The 18,549-nt window shown below is 28.6% G+C and overlaps 1 protein-coding gene across 1 annotated transcript in view; it reads right to left on the bottom strand.

Annotated features, from left to right (window-relative positions):
* Positions 1-18,549, bottom strand: part of LOC142321790 (uncharacterized) — a 261,736-nt gene that overhangs the window by 23,135 nt on the left and 220,052 nt on the right. The window lies entirely within an intron of this gene.

Here is an 18,549-nt window from a genome sequence, read left to right on the forward strand (position 1 = left end):
TATTATTTGGTCAAAGTAAATTTTATCTTTCTTCAATGTTTTTTCCCTATGTCTTCATCTGAAATTGAAAATATTACCAGTTTTTAAATCAAAAAAGGCACTGGGTATTAGAATTGAATAAATTAAGATAATAATTGAATACATCCCTGAAATCCTAGTATTTATCTACAATATGAGCAGAGCTAAAGGGATTTCCGCTTAGTATCTGAAAAAGCTGTTATTATTCCAATAGATAAGTCAGAAGGCAGAGAGAGATCTTTCCAATAACTAAAGACAAATTGCTTGACTGTGGATTCTGGTGTTCTTTGGTGGTTGGGTTTCAATTAACCACACATGTCAGAAATGGTTGACCTAAGACTGTACAAGACTACATTTCATTCAACATTCATACATACCATCCTCTGAAATAATACATTTCTGTGGTTCCTGAGGTAAAAGAGAAAAAGAAAGACCAATTGCTCTTCTATCTGTTTTTGCAAAGATTCTTGAAAAGCTTGTTAGGATACAACTATCTAGCTATCTTAAAAAAATTAATTACCTTAGTAAAAATCAATTTGGATTTAGAAAAGGGCTCAAGATGGAAGATGCAATGTTAAATCTTTGGCGTCTATTTACAAGGCAGTTAATAATGGCGAGAAAGCTGTGAGCCTCTTCTTTGACATTAGGAAGCATTTGCAACTGTAAGACACAACATTCTTCTTAAGTAAACTGAATAATGCTGGTGTATAAGGGGTCTACAATGATTGGTTCACAAGATTTTTTCAAATAGGATTCTAAAAGTCTGTATTTTGAACACTTTGAGAGTCAACAACAATCTAATAAAATATAGGGTACTACAGGGTAGAGAATTCTCGACTGAACTGTTCCTAATTTTTATTAAACCTGTGTAAAGGAAAACTGAACGACAAGCTCACAGCTTTTGCCGATGATACGACATGCTGAATTACAGTACAGAAAATAGGAATCTTCTTTTGCATTTGATATACAAGGACCTTCAAAAACTTACTCTGTGGTGGTTTCATATAAATGCATTGAGTATAAATGTAGGAAAAATCAAACAACTGTTCTATAACTTAAGACCAAATGCAGACTAGCCACTTATCTTCAAAATGCACACTATTGGATGCGTAACAGAAGTCTGTGGATTGGAGTGATTGAGGAAGTTGATTATGTCAAATATCTAGGCATAACAATAGACTCCTGACTGTGCTGGAGTTGCCATTATACGTTTAAGAAAAGAGCTTCTCATCGTTCATAGTAAATTATACTTTATCTATAAGTTATATCTCACCTACAATGAATATGTTATACTATACGTCTGTTCATAGCACCTTTTCCTTTATATCAACTGAGAATAGACAAAAGAGCACTACTATTGTTCTATTCTGTTAAAAAAATAAATATTACAGAACATTTTAACAAAATTTATATTGATTTTATAACATTTTATTTAGCTGTGTTATAGTTCTTAGAGTATATAAGTTAAATTGTTCATATAACTAAGCTATACAAGTTTTAAAAATTGAAGAATAAAAAGAGTAGTAATGAATAAGTAATGAAGTTTCCAACAAAATATTGAGTCGAAGATAAGAAACCAAAAATTAAGTTAAATATACCAAAACACTCGTTAACACAATCCTTTTATAATGGGAACTTGAAATCTGATTATAGAATGTAGAAAAAAGTTTCACTCACACTGTATACATCCACACCATGAAATTAAATTTCACATTTTTCTTTATATTTATAACATATTTCCTACTTTCATTTCCTTTAGTTTTATATGATGTGCAAATTTATGTCATTGTTCTTAATCACACACATGCATTTATATTACAATTATATTTACACATACAATTATAGGACTATCTATCTTTCTTTATATGTGTAATAAGTTAAACTGTCAGTTTGGGGCATCACTCCTAAATGGCTAATTCATTTTCATTAAAATTCACTGATTTTGTTCCATTATGGCTCTAATTCAAACTTAGACTAAACACTTTTCTAATTCTGCTGTCTTTACTTTGTAAATGGATAAGTATTTTGCCATAAAAAGGAATGTTATGGTATATTTTTAAATGTTATAAAAATTTTGGCCTATTCTCAACAAATATTATAATTGTGTCAGCAGACAAATGCTAAATGATAAATTAACCAATATTATAAATGTCTGACATGTATAAACATAGAATAGATAGAATCATTGTAATAAGGATAAAATCAAAACCTAAACCGACAACGATTGTTAACGTCTATATGCCTACAAGTGCCCATGATGATGATGAGGTAGAGTGTGTATACGAAGAGATTGATGAAGCAATTAAACACGCAAAAGGAGATGAAAATTTAATAATAGTAGGAGATTGGAATGCAAGCATTGGAAAAGGCAAGGAAGGAATTATAGTGGGTGAATACGGGCTGGGCAAAAGGAATGAAAGACTGGACCGACTTATAGAGTTTTGCACGAAATATAAGTTAGTAATTGCCAACACCCAATTTAAAAATCATAATAGAAGAATATACACTTGGAAAAAGCCAGGACATACTGCAAGGTATCAGATAGATTATATCATGATTAAACAAAGATTTAGAAATCAATCGTTGACTGCAAAACTTACCCTGGAGCAGACATTGATAGCGACCATAATTTGGTGATAATGAAATGTAGATTGGGGTTTAAAAACCTGAAGAAAAGGTGTCAGATGAATTGGTGGAATTTAGAGAAGCTTGAGGAAGAGGAGGTAAAGAAGATTTTTGAGCAGGACATCGCAAGAGGTCTGAGTAAAAAAGATAAGGTAGAAAATGTAGAAGAAGAATGAGAGAATGTTAAAAAGGAAATTTTTAAATCAGCAGAAGAAAACTTAGGTGGAATAAAGAGAACTGGTAGAAAACCTTGGGTTTCAGACGATATATTGCAGCTGATGGATGAACGTAGAAAATATAAGAATGATAGTGATGAAGAAAGTAAAAGGAACTATCGGCAATTAAGAAATGCTATAAACAGGAAGTGCAAACTGGCGAAAGAAGAGTGGATTAAAGAAAAGTGTTCAGAAGTGGAAAGAGAAATGAACATTGGTAAAATAGACAGAGCATACAGGAAAGTTAAGAAAAATTTTGGGGTACATAAATAAAAATCTAATAATGTGTTAAACAAAGATGGTACACCAATATACAATACGAAAGGTAAAGTCGATAGATGGGTGGAATATATTAACTCTTCAATATATTGCTGTTATATATAATGCTGTTCATTAGTTCTTAAGTCCTCATTTTTTCCATCCATTTTATTTGCTCCATCGATTTCCATATCCACATCTCAAAAGTCTCAGTCCAGCCCCTCTCCCTCTTCCTTATTGTCTATGCTTCATTCCCTACAACAAAACATTCTACACACGATAACCTCTTCCTTAACTCTAATTCCAGACTTTTGTAGGTGGTACAACCAATCTTGATCCTTGGTGCCAAAGGTAAATATTTATTTTTACATTGGCCTGGCTATATTTGAAAACTATGAGCACATAGCAAACAGCAAAGCAATATTGCTTCTTGATATGATTCTAAAAAAGGTTCTAAATCCTGAGTTCAATACTTGGTTTGTCCGTGTTTAATTTTATGATAAAAAAATTCATGATAGATTATAAACTATGTTTATACTTTTTTTTTTTGTCTTCAGTCATTTGACTGGTTTGATGCAGCTCTCCAAGATTCCCTATCTAGTGCTAGTCGTTTCATTTCAGTATACCCTCTACATCCTACATCCCTAACAATTTGTTTTATATATTCCAAACGTGGCCTGCCTACACAATTTTTTCCTTCTACCTGTCCTTCCAATATTAAAGCGACTATTCCAGGATGCCTTAGTATGTGGCCTATAAGTCTGGCTCTTCTTTTAACTATATTTTTCCAATGCTTCTTTCTTCATCTATTTGCCACAATACCTCTTCATTTGTCACTTTATCCACCCATCTGATTTTTAACATATATATACATATATATATATATATAGTAGTAGAGATTTGCTGGTAGAAACAGAAACTTTGAATTGAATTAATGAACTGTGAACTGTGAGCCTTAGCTGGGTTTGAACTGAATGATTCAAATCAATTGAATGAATAATATTACAAAAATAATAGAACTAAATTTAAGTTAAATAAAATAAAATAAAATAAATTAAAAAAATGTCTGTTTAATAAAAATGTGTTTAATAATTATGGGCTTCCCCTGGGAAGCTAACCCCTGGGAAGATAACCTTAAACGCCTGCTATTTCTACAACATGAAAAATATATTAAAAAAAATTAAAACTGTCTGAAAGTTGATTGGTCACTCATTATTTTATTTAATTAAATACTCCGTAACGATGTTTAGCCCCTTATTTCCATACTATTTTTTCTTGTTTTAGTTCAATTTATTTTCATTTTTTTAGTTCTTCATTTATATTTTTTTGTCAGTCAAGTTTTTCTTATTTTTATAATTTTTGTATTGTTTAATACTTTTTAGTGATCATCGAGCAAAATTCATGGTTCAAAAACGTATGGATATAACTTGTTTAACATACTGAGCCAAATGAAGAAACTGTAAAAATTTTAATTTATTTATTTAATTGTCATATACTCCACTCAAAACTTGCAGGTTTCTTCAAGTGATTGAGTTCACTGAGAGACTTTTTATCATGCAGATCATTCAGCAATTTTCTGAGATCCAAGCAACTAATGGCTAAAATCTCAAATTTTTTCACACGAATCAGTTCTATGTAGTTCTGGCCCTTAGCAAAGATGTGGCTACTCAGATCTACACAGGCTCTATCTAGGGTAGTCCATTGTAGTTTATGCACCATCTCAGCTCAGCTCAATATTAGTAGCAGCACATGTCAATCCACTTTGCCCTAAAGCATCAAATTTGACAATAGTGAGCTCGATCCTCAATCTGATGCCGACAGCATTACCTCTAATCTTACTGTCATCAAACTCTACTAAGACCGTTTGTGGGGGCTTGCTGGGCTCAAGTTGGTCTTGGCGTAGCAAAGTCCATTCGATTTTTCTGAGTATATCAGTTAATTTCTGTTCTGGTTTGATTCCATTGTGATTTATACTAGCAAATACCCAATTTGAATTTTAAAAACCGGATGATTGTTTGCAGAGATATTATAAAAGCATTCCATTGCACCTCCCAAAACAGCACCCCAGAGACACCCTGTTTGTCACATCAAATGATGGTGACAATTGGTCTAGTCTCGCATGACCTGCTCAAATCACCTCACCACTCTAGCCTCACATGGAAATACTTAAATGCAGTCGAGGCGCTTTTTAATATAGAATAATTACTGTTCAGAGCTCTTTAATATAGGACAATTACTATTCAGAGCTTGTATTTATATATTTTTGTTGAAGGACAAAATTTTCTTATCGATGTAAGACCTGGTGAGAACTTAATCATTAGACAACTTTAAATGCCTGCTATTTCTACAACATGATAAATATATTTAAACAAATTAAAACTGTCTGAAAGATGATATTTAAACAAATTAAAACTGTCTGAAAGCTGATTGGTCACCCATTATTTTATTTAATTAAGTATTGCATAATGATGTTAGTCCTTTATTTCCATACTTTGTTTTATTTTTTTTTAATTTGAATTATCGTTTCTTTTGTTAATGTTCCTTTGATGTTTCTTAATGTAATGCTTTTTTCTTAGTGTTCTTAATGTGTTTTTTATGTTTTAATATATTTTAAGTTTTCAAAAATCATTTTCAGTGATTCAATTTAAATTTAAAATTCATGTTAATTTTCGGCTGTCATCATATGCATGGGACCAGAGCCCAAAAAATCAATAGTTTAAAACATATCAACTGGTGTATTTAACTGATGGTCTATGCAATATTTTTGATTATTTATTTATATTTATTTCTATATTATATGATTCTATTATTATTTATGTGCAATAAAATCCATATAATAATGATATCTGTATCCATTCTTATCTAATCCCATTATCTAAACTTTTAAGATAATGATAGCTCTCATTTCCTTTTAGAATGTCTAATATTATTACTCTGTTCTGACTTCTTTTTTTGCATCAACAACTGATCCTTCTAGCACTGTTTTAATCAATTCTACAACTCCCATAACATGAGAGGAATAGAGAAATACAGTCTTTCTATTCTGAATCGTTTTGATTAAAATTCTATTCTACTCATTAACTTTCCGCACTACTTCTACATTTTTTCTCTCTTCCGCTATCTCTCTCTGTCCATTTAATCTTTTCCAAGGTTCTCCACATTTCAAATGCCTCCAGCCTTTCTTTTTCTGTTTTCTTAATGCCCATGTTTCATCTCTGTGTAGTAGTACATTCCAAAGATAACACTTCCGAAAATTCACTTCTTCAATGCTAGTTCCATCTTAATATAACTGTTTTTTTCTCAGTTAAATATTAATTTATTTACTATTATTTTTTTAATATATAAAATTTACTACCGTTTTTATTTAAAAAATTTCTATAGTGTACAATAAGGACTTTTAATATCGTGAAAGCAATGTTTCTTTTGTATTTTACGATTTCGGTAAGTTACAATTTAGTAATTATAAATTTAATTAATTAAAAAGTAGTATTTAGCTATGCATTATGGATAATATATATTAGTAATGGGAAATAAAGAATTTATTTATTGCAATATTTTTGATAGTCAATAATTCATATTGAAGATTAAAACATAATGTTCCTATACATGTCGTAAAAAGCTATTTTACCACTCTTTAAAAGACTATCTCTCTTTAGTACAGCGTAAATAGAACTAATATTACTGCTTCGAGTGATTAAACGATACGCTTTGTCACGTTAAACATGAATACTTATTTGTCAAACACCCGTAATTTCATGGTCTGATAAAAACATATCCTTGCTAGTCGATCGGGATTCGACTGCGGGCGGCCGCTAGTATTACCCTGAATGTATATATATTTATAAAAGCTTATTGCAAGAACGTAAACTATCAATGCATTTTACATCTGAATGCCACATCCGATTTTTACAGAACTTTCTAAATGAGATTTTCTTGTATTTTAATTTAACTTCAAAAAGTTTATTTATAAAAAATTAACGAAGACATGTCTCCTTTTTAAGCAATCACAGCGACGATTATTATTTATGTATATGTTGCATTTTGTAGATTCACGTGCAATCTTAGAAAACTGATTTTGTTAATAAATACAGAAGACGAAATCGAACACAAAATTTTTACTAAATTTCAGTATCCTACAAAATAAATAGAATATATTTATGAAAAAGAAAAATTTACGTTATTTCCTTGAAATATTGAGAGGGCCGACAGTCCGTGTAAAAGTCAATAAACTGAGTTCAGGGTCGTGCCACTTGTCTCGGACAGATTTATCACAGAGAAACGTTGAAGAGAGGGGGTTCCGCCACACATGCTGCCTGAAATATGGCGTCTTTTTCATTAATAGCATGTGCCGCCTTTAAAGTTCATTCTGTTCCGCTTTGCCAAAGGCTAAGAGTTTAAAGTCATAAATAAATTAATACATCTAAGCGACCTACATGATGTATCTAGATATAATTACATTAATAGGTAAAATATGACGCCATAAACCTTGAAGCGAAGCATTATCGTGGTGTTAGATTTTTAAGTAATTTGATCGTAAATTAAACGAAAACTGTCACCTTAATCAAAATTGAAAATCTGGATTTTAATTTACTCACTGTAAGTGTAAGTAATAAAAACAAATTACAAATAAGTGTAATGAGACGTTATATCATAAAAAATTAACTGTTTATTAATTTAGAAGTAAACTGTTCAGAGAACAAAAATTGCCAAAAGGAATTTTAAATTATTAATAATTATTTATTAAGACTGTCTACGTCAAGGTGTCTTTATTAAACTAAAAAATAGAAACAGTTTTTTTTTTTAACTTAATTTTAGAATATATTAATACTAGTATGAAAATTATAATCTTCTATTATTTCCTTTTCCGCCAGGAATGTATACAAGAACGTTTAATATAATTCCAAAATATTTCTCCAAACGTGTTAAAATTTTGATGAACCTTTACCAATTATCTGTAATAAAAAATTAGTTCTAAAAAAGACAGTTTTGAAATCCAATAGACAACCTTCTTAAAAAAAAAATCTTGCGGTTAGCTAAGCCACTGAGAAACAGAAATCAAGTCTAAGAAGTGTAGCTAAGAATTGAACTTAGACAAACACAAACTCTTCAGATGGAGTAAATAATTAATTAAAACGGAATTTTAAAATTTAGGCATTCGTAGTAATTATTGTGACTAATTAAATAATATTATTCAAAGTTAAAAAAAAAATTGTATTATAAATTTCTGTTCAATGATAAACAAATAAATAAAACAAATGATAAATATTAAATAAACAAAACCATAAATCCGGGAATCGTACTGAAATCAGATGGTTCAGTACTATTATCTACAGAGTAAAAATATAAACTGAATGTTGTTAAAATGTATGTTTGAAACAGGATGAAGAACGTATATATATATATGTCGGAGAATAAAGTACAGTGGAGTATCTTCCGACAAAACGATGAGAATATTCTTTAGAATGTCTGTATTTTTAGTAGTTTTAAGAAATGTATTATTACTAGTAATATTTTGTAAAATAAGGTTTAAATTGTTTTATTGCGGTAGGCTTAGGCCTAGGTAGGCACATGGTTAACGTAGCCGGGATCCCAGGACGATAGGGGTATCATAAAATTAATAAGGAAAAGGAAATATGCAGTAGGTATATTATTTGAGAATATGGAGAAAGGGTAGTCTTGCTTTGGAACCCAGATCGAACGGACGTCCTGGTGGTCGCGAATTCGTTGTTTCCCTGAGCCTCGGTCTATCGCAGGTTGTTTTAGTATTGTTTGAGTTCTAAATTAAATTAATCTTATATTATGATTCGTGTACTGCTGAGTTATTGATGGGTGATAGTTATCATTTGTAATTGTTTCATTGTACGAGTTGTCTACTCATTTTTATTGGTTGAGCTTTATTATAGTCTTATATATTCTCCACTTGTAATAATAAAAGTGAGTGAAACACAAAACGTTGAATCCCTGACAAATCTCCTCGCCTCTCCGACATATATATATATATATAATCACTGAAATCCTCATTAATTTTTAAATAATTTAAATTAAATAATTATGGTCTACCGAGTGAATGAAGCGTGCGAACAAGGTTATCATTTTTCTATATTTTCATAACCTACGTACAACATAAAAAAAAGAAACTGTGTTTAAGGAAATTACTCCGTCATTATGTCTAATAACAACTGTAATTTTAAATTGTTTATAAAACTTTAATATTAGTTCAGTAATAAGAGATAAGAATTTCGTTTCAATAATTAACAAAAACTATAACTAGATAGTTCAATACTACTATCTACCGACTTGAATAAAATTTTATAAAATTATCTAAAAAAAAAAGCAGCTAACATTTTTATGAATTTTTATTCATTTTTTTAATTTAGAGAAGGAATTTCGTTTTCAAATATTTTTTCATACCAGAAGAATACACGATTATACTACTAATAAAACTAACGATTTTCATTGACTTAAACAGAGGAAATCTAACATTTTATAATGTAGATATTGCATTGTTTTTTGAATAATTTTAAACGGACTTGTTTATTATGGTCATCAATCACTATTACTTAATTTACATTAAATTGCGGATGGTATGGCGTTGCCCTTTCAGATATAAATTATATATTGGCATTATACATACGACTTTTATGGTTATACGTAAATTATGGATACCAACTTTCGAAAAGGATATATCAACTTTCCAAAGAGAAATGTATGTGTGTGTTATTGAAATTTGGTGATCTATAGGAATTCGTTTAATGGGTACCAGTATTTTAATCTTAATTTACATTTTATTTTTAACTGATAATGGAACTATACTTTGATTGCAAAAGAAGAGTTAACCGTCTTATCTAGGAAAATCATTCGGAAAACTATTTTAACAGACCGGACTTTCTGTCATAATTATTCACAAGGTTGGGTGGTTTCAACGTTTTGGTTACGTATATCGAAAACTAGTGCCGATTCATTTAATAAATTAAGTCTTATATAGTTGCGATTATAATTATTTTTATTGTGAATTGTAAATATTATTCATATACATCTGAATCTTTATATAAGTTATTGTATTAATGATTGAAATTATTGAAGTAATTCTTAAAGACTGTAGTAGACTAGTCGGAGCTGGATCAGGACTGCGGGATTGGAATGGAATGGAATGCAAAGTTGGCAGGAGTCTATTACTCCCTACTTTATCGCAGAACCTGGACAGAGTCCCTTGATATCGAATTTTGAGTTTCGATTTTGTATTAGTGTTAGATAACATCATATAATGTGTAATATAATAATATTAAAAAAAAATAACAGCTTGTTTTTTAAATTAATGGAAGTATGCTTCCAGAAACGTTTTTGGAGCAGTTGTACAACTTCTTCATTTTCATTATTTGCGTACATCTGCTTATATTATTCACAAATTAATAGAAGAAATGAATTATGATAATGTTTTGTAAAGTTAGAGAAATTGTTAAAAGTTTACTATCCGAGTTAAAACTATTAGTAACGTCTTAATGGTTATTTTTTAAAGGATAAAATATATACGATAATATTACACTCACTGTATACGTATATAAACAAGAATATTATAAAATATGAAACAAAATTTTTTTTATAAAAAAGAGAGTACATTAGTTCTACTATTAACTTAATGTTCTCACGAATATATCTTTAGTGTTTGAAGTAAAATTTACTTTAAAAATTTCAAGTGTTATAGAATTTACTCTTCTTTCAACTTTCCTCTTAATAGGTAACGTTATTTTACAAATTTTGCTCAGAGAAGATGAAATATATTACAGCCCTGATGTTTTATTTTCAGATTCATTTACAAAAAAAATCAGATAATTCCTAAAATAAATTTTTAAAAAATTAAAAATATCCTGTATTAATTAAAAAATAGTAAAACATGATAAACTGAAGCTATTAAAGATACTTTTTTCTTAATTTGCAGACAAATCTATGACAATGACACTAACGTGCAAAAAATGATAATTATTAATGTAGTCAAAATATTTTTTTTCGGGAGAACGTTGACATGTTAATTTGTCGTTTACAGATTAATATAACTTACACTATCAGATGTTACAAACACAAGCTTATGAGTTCAATAAATAACACTGGAAAAATATGTTCAAACGACCTTTAGTGCACAAAGAAACAGTAAATTTCAAAATAAAAGACAGAATTAAATCGTCAAAGATTAAACTTTGTTTCCCCTTTCTTTTACTTACAACAAATTTATACTTCCGAATTTAAAATAAAGGATTCTTTCTACAGAATTATGTACTGTCTAATAAAAGTAAGTAATTCTATGTTTGAAGATACAAGAATTTTCATCCAGCATAATTACTTTACACCCGTAAGTTGTTGCACAACAATTCCATTTAAAAGCAATTAAAAGAACACGAAAAGGGTAAATAAGTACTTTTGAAGGGGTAAAGGAAATGGAAAAAAGAAAGGGTAAGTAAGAAAAAAAAAGAAAAAACAACACTTCATTAGAAGAATATAAGAAAAATGATACCAAGAGGAGTCCAGCGGGTGGCATAAGTTAACTTTTACAAGAGGAATCCCCTGATTGTAAATTCAAAAGTGAGTCTAGAGTTATTATATTAGCCGGGAGGAATTATTTACGTGAGCGTTGACGCTGTCGTAACAAAAGTTACAAAGTCATTTTAAATGCTTCCCTACTGCGGCCCGTTATTAAACTTGCAGAAAGTTACAAAGCTGTAAATTGTTAAGATGTGACATACTGAAGATACGTTCAGGGTTAAAATTTACTAATGCACAGTTGTAACAGAGGAATTATGGTCCGCCCAGTTTTTTAATTTCTACCAGCTAAAGCGGCATCATTTTAAAACACGACCAGTTTTTATTAAAATTCACTAAGACCAGATCTTACGTTTTAAAAAAGAAATTTAACCTTGAGTTACTATCCCTGCTTATAGTTTATACTTTTTAGTTACGTAGAATCGTTCCTATAAAAAAGGGGAAAATTAAAATTAATGTTTTAAATCTTTCTTTTTTTTTGTACATTTAAAAAGTACTTAGCAATAAAGAATTGTAGAAGAAATAAAATGAAAATATTAAATAACATCGAATACGTTTTCATAATTTATTTTATAAAAATAAGAAAAGATTTTTTTTATTATTTTGGTTTCGAAAGTTTAACAAAGAATGAAATCACAGATATAGAAGCAATTTAATTTAGGTTAACATCATCAATTTAAATATAGATTAAAATTAAAAAAAAAAAAAAATGAAACAAAAAAAAATGACTTCAGATTAAAATTTGAGCTGTTCTAATGTACACCTAGTTTATATTGTATTACATACTAGTGGCCGTATCCAATGGTTCGCTATTGCCAGAATATTTACCACAGTTCAAACTTCACCAATCTCACTACTATATAAATCATAAAAAAATGTATAAATAAATTAACCTAAAACTTCTTTTACTAAATTTTTTTCCGTTTAACTTCGGGAACACCGTTAGGTATTGCATCGGAGGATGAGATGAAATGATTTGTAGCGTGTGAAAATGCTATGCCTGACCGGGGGATTCGAACCCGGGATCTTTTACTAAATTTAAGGTCGTTGTATATAACGAGAGATATCGTCTATACCGATTTATCGACTGTCATTGTCTATATCGATCGCTGTCTACGTCAATATAGATTTCCTTTAACAGTTGTTATGTGATTAAATATTATGTTGTTAAATTAAATAACGTATATATATATATATATACGTTATGTTGTTAAATTAAATAACGTATATATATATATATATCTATATATCTATCTATCTATATATATATATAGATATTAATAAAATTAATTTTAGTAGTAAGAAAACTAGGTTCCCCTTATCTTTTCTCCTAATTTTTTGCTCAACCCCCACACTCATATTACTTTAAAATTAAATTAATACTAAGAATTACTATTTTCTAACGTCTAGAAATAACCGTTCATTTTTTAACATAGTATTCTAAAAATATAAATATCTAAGTTTAAAAGTTGAAGAAAATATTAAATGGAATAACATGCAAAATTAATTTGCAAAAACAACTAAGATTCATGTCAAAACTTTTTTTTTTTTACCTTGGCGAATATTTACTTTCTCAACGGCTATTGCCACAGTTTAGTTATAATATACAGCATAGGCAAAATTACTGAGAATCGTGGAAAATGTCGAGGTTTCAGGACCCCTTTATTCCACAAAACACAAAAAGCTACAATAATTTCTGAAAAATCTATGAACGTACGTTTGTTAAACTGTATTTTGTTTACTATCTCCTGATTGACTCAAAGAATTTCTATATGTTGATTGCATTAAACATAGAACAAACTTAAAAAAAAGACAGGGGTAGTTTTCGTCATTTTCAATTTTTATATTGTGGTAGAAAACTGAGCTTTAGTATGGTGAGAGTAAATAAGTTTTTAAAATTCCGAAGTTTTAATCCAATCTTTTTAGGAATGGGGGGGTATTAAAGATTATTTTTGAGTAGCTTTTTCTTTATATCTCGAAAACGGTAGGCCAAAAAAGTTTAAATTTGATTCAAATATTTTTTTAAAATTATACATATCTCAGTTTTGAAATAATTTTCGATTCATCGGATCTAATCGATATCAAGATATCGATTTTTTTTTAATTACTATAATTTTTTTTTAGTATTTTTGAATAACAGTGCACCTAATAGGATCAAGTTATTAAGTAAATAATTACTTAAATAAACTTTTAAGTCCCAAATAACAACAGGATTGAATAGGACCCATACTTGAAATGTAAATATTTTAAACTTTAATTTTCAAGATTGAAAAACCATCTGTATCTTGTATTAATGTAGATGACATTTGGGGAGTGTATCCACCGGATCGTAGAACCAGTGTTCTTTGGTGGTTGGGCTTCAATTAACCATACATCTCAGGAATGGTCAACCTGAGACTGTACACTTCATTTACATTCATACCTCACTTCATCTTCATTAATCCTCTGAAGTAATACCTTACGGTGGTTCCGGAGGCTAAACAGAAAAAGAAAAGACGAAATTTGGGGGGGAAAAGGGGATGCCGTGAAACTCTACATAAAATTTAAAAAAAAGTAATATTTCTGAACTTCATCTGTTTTTCAATTTATAGTTGTTATTAAAAATATTATATTAAGTAGTTGTCAAGTTAGAGGACCACCTGGGATCCAAAATGTTTTACTAATAATTCTGATTTTTTTTTCTCAATTTTACTTTTAACATTGTACAATTTTTAAGGTAAAACACATCATTTGATCAAATCGGACCCAAATTTTTTTACTGAAAATTTAGAACTTTTCTGATATTGTACTTCTAAATATTGGATAATTAAGTCATTAATATTTAAAAATCCTACAGTGCATTTGAATTAAAAGTCTATTAATACAAAGCCGGGAAAGCTATGCAACCTTTTCCCCCTTTTTTTCTAAAATAAATATTTCTTTCCTAATAGGTACGTTGCAATCTGTTTAACTAGTAAATAATAAGTAACCCCCCCCCCCCCAAGTAACCCCCCCCCCCCGAGGCATAATGACGATGATATGCGTGACACGTAAATGAGGTATAGTCTTGTACTGACAATTCCTGACACGAGTGATTAATTGAACCCCAACCACCAAAGTACACTCGTATCCACTATCTAGTATTCAAATCCATATAAAAGCAACTAACCTTTATTAAGATTTGAACCTCAGACCTTCAACTTCAAAAATCAGATGTTAAACAACTGATTTGCGAGACGAGTTAACCACTAGACCAGCCCGGTAGGCTAAATAAATATTTTAAAAAATAGTTAAAACAATTCATGGAAAAAATACATTTTATTATTTTTTTAAAGTTACGAAAACGTTAGTTTATGGTTACACCAAGACATGTCATTATAAAACGAATAATTTATTTATCCTATTTTTGTTGTCCACTTTATCTCGAGTCATAACTTAAAGCTGAAAAAATTTGAGAATTTTAGGGTGTGATGGTTTTTCTCTTAAGTTTTTCAATTTACTGATAAGTAATTTTAATAATTTTAGTTGAGTAAAAACATTATGACAGCAGAAAATATATGACTAGTGACTATTAATTTTATTTTGTTTCCTTTAAAACACAAACCTCTGAATTTACAAGATGAAATATATATATATATATATATACTTAATAATAATCAATACGTCTGAACGTACTGATGCTTATATATTACCATACATGAAAGTCATAAAATTAAATCACCACCCTATTATATACATTAGGTTTTTTTTTATGTATATTAGATTTTTCTCCCTACAGATTCTATCTATTTCATTTTACAGGAAGGTCATACAAAAAATAAAAAATAAAAAATAAAAATCGCGTGTTTTAGTAAACGGTATAATTATAAGCCTACGGCTATAAAGCTATTTACATAACAAGTGGTTGTCCGTGATACTAGTTGTGCGTGAGTGGCAGGGTGTCCGTAATCTTCTAAAATTTCTATTTCTTTCTATTTTTTATACGTACATACTCAAACATATAATTTCTTGCTTTTTCGTGTCATTGTTTATCTCATTAGTTTACAAACCTCAGGGGACGTAAGTAAAAGTTACAGTTTTAAAATACTATACATAATCTTTCTTCAAAATTATTTTGAACATTTTAGTGAAAATAAGCAATAAGTTTTTTATCACTGACAGTTCATTACAATCATCTTATTTAACATCCGAAATAATGTGGTCAATTCGGTAGGATCCTTCACTATTTTCTACTTATTTGTCTTTTTTTATATCAATAATAACTCCTCTTTTAAAGACCCATATCATCAGGGGATCTATTCAAGTAGAAGGTATTAAAATATTTTACTGCAAATTATATTATTTTAATGTCTGATATTATATTATTTATATTGCGTTATCATAAGGTAAATAAGATAAATGACTAGGTAGGTAATAAGATAAATCATGACTATTAAAACAAATTCATATACCAGCAGAAACTGGTAATCGATTTTGCAACTTTATCAATTGGAATTATTTATCAATTGCTTTCTGTAACAATGATAATGACAGAAGAGGTAGAAATTTCTATCAAAAAGTAATCTGATAAGTTTATGTATATATATAATATATATTTTAAACAAACAAACAAACATATATATTTTCAAACAAACCACCTAGTACAGAATATTGTGTGTGTGTGTGTGTATATATATATATATATATATATAGACATAAAACAAAGTGTCCTGACTAACTAACTGAATGAATCATAAATGCACAGCTCAAACCACTTAATCTAGGTAAGTGAATCTTGGAGGGTACATTGTTTTTATAATGTAGGTATCCATTAAGGAAGGTTTTTGGAAAATACCGTCTATAAGGGGATGAAAAGGGGAAATTTTTTTAATGGAAATTTTATATCTCGGGAACAGGTGTTACAATCATAAAAAATGGTATTTACTCTTCTTTAAAAACAAACTGGCTCGGGGAGGGGGGACCAAAATTTTGTATGATATTTCAAAATATCAACGATGTGTAATGAATAATGACTGTATTCTATGAGACAACTTCAATCCACTTTCTCTTTACATTTATGAATCAAATTCGATGCGAAATGTGGTTCCTTTATCGTTCAACTAAATTCTGCGTGCACGCGAGTTTTATTTTATTACTTACTCGGTGTTTTTCCGTTTGGTAATGTTTCATTGTATAAATAATTCCTAATAAGGGATCATTTTAGAATTTTTTCGTATTTCACATAGCCGTAAAATCGTAAACATAAAAATTTAGTTAGTAAAATGATTTTTTTCTTAAGCTTAAGGGAATTATTGAAGGTAAATATAAAAAAATTAAATAAATAACATAAGAATTGAGAATATAAACACAGTAACAACAAATAAATAATTAATATTTACATATTTAATTATAGTGTAATTATCAAGAATTTATCTAGACAAGAGAATTCTATTACTGATCTGTTATACTGTGCTACAAAGCGCTAATAATAGTAATTGCTCTATAAAGAATAGTACAGTCGCTTTACTATATATATATATATATATATATATATATATACGATTATATTATTGGGCTTAGTTGTTATTACAATACAGACCACCAAACTTATTGGAATAAATAAAATCATTATTTTCACTTAAAATCGATAGATATCCTGTACTGACGTTAATTTTATTCAGTTGAACCATCTATCGTTAATAAACTGTTCCTTCATTATTATTTGAAAATAATAAAAGTGAAAGTTATACTTATAAGGGATTAGAAAAGTGGTAAAAACTGTCAACATGAAGTAAAAAGCATAAATAAAATCAATTTATTACGTTAAGTAAAAATCAATTTACAATACGTAGTACAATTACTTAGTTTTTTTTTTGTGGGAGGGGGTGAGACATAACAATAAGTACTGTATAATTAAATGAAATACGATTGATTAATATTAAAAGACATGGCCTGTAAAAAAAGTTTCAGTAGTCTATTTATTACGAAAAAAATTATTGTCGTCAGATTCGTGTAAACAAGATTACTTCAATAAACCGCCGGTTTAGTGTTTGAGCTTTGCTGAGTATTAATTTATATGCGTTACAATTTTACTGAGTTTTTAATGATGACTGTTAAACAATCGAAAGGCATATCTAGTTTTTAGTTAATTATTTTTGTAAACTTTCTATTAATGAATTTATTTTAATAACTGTTTAATCATAGCTCTTTCAAATCGTAGAAATTTTTTTCTTAAAAATTTCTGTCAAATTGTAATTCTTTCTTTTTTATTTCAATGATAAATAAAATACAATAAATACAGTCATACCGTTAATAAATTAGATAATTAATAATTTAGTGTTATAGTAAGACTAATATTATGCATATAATAATAATAATACATCTAGGTATTCCTCTAATTGAAAAAAAGAAAATATCTCGCAACCGTAACACTAATAATAATTTTGGGTATATAATCTCTTCTCGTTTACTTTCTTATAGCTTTTATTTTATCTAGTTCCTTTTTTATTGTTTACTTGTACGTTTCACGCAACAGTAACTACATTCATTTTAAAATTCCTAACATTTTTGTATTGTTTTCAAGGTAATGGATGGTAATTTTGAAAGTGATTTTGGTGTTTTTTTTTTTTTTGTTTTTTTTTGCGTACAATCTATTAATCTAAACACAATTCACTTTTCACAATTCAATTTTCTGAGCAAATTTTACTCATAAAAATTATTTTTCTAACAAGTTATACTTAAATATTCTACCTTAAAGGTATCTTATTTGAAAAGTTCATAAAATTTTGTTTGTCAAATTAAAATATTAGTTATATATATATATATATATATATATATATATACATATATATATGATTAAGACATTAGTAAATAAATTATTAAGTCACAAATTTAATTAAATAAATATTTTTTAAATTTACAGAGTGAAAATTTACTCTTGAGA

This window comes from Lycorma delicatula, chromosome 3 (assembly GCF_047948215.1).
Source record: "Lycorma delicatula isolate Av1 chromosome 3, ASM4794821v1, whole genome shotgun sequence".
NCBI lineage: Eukaryota > Metazoa > Arthropoda > Insecta > Hemiptera > Fulgoridae > Lycorma > Lycorma delicatula.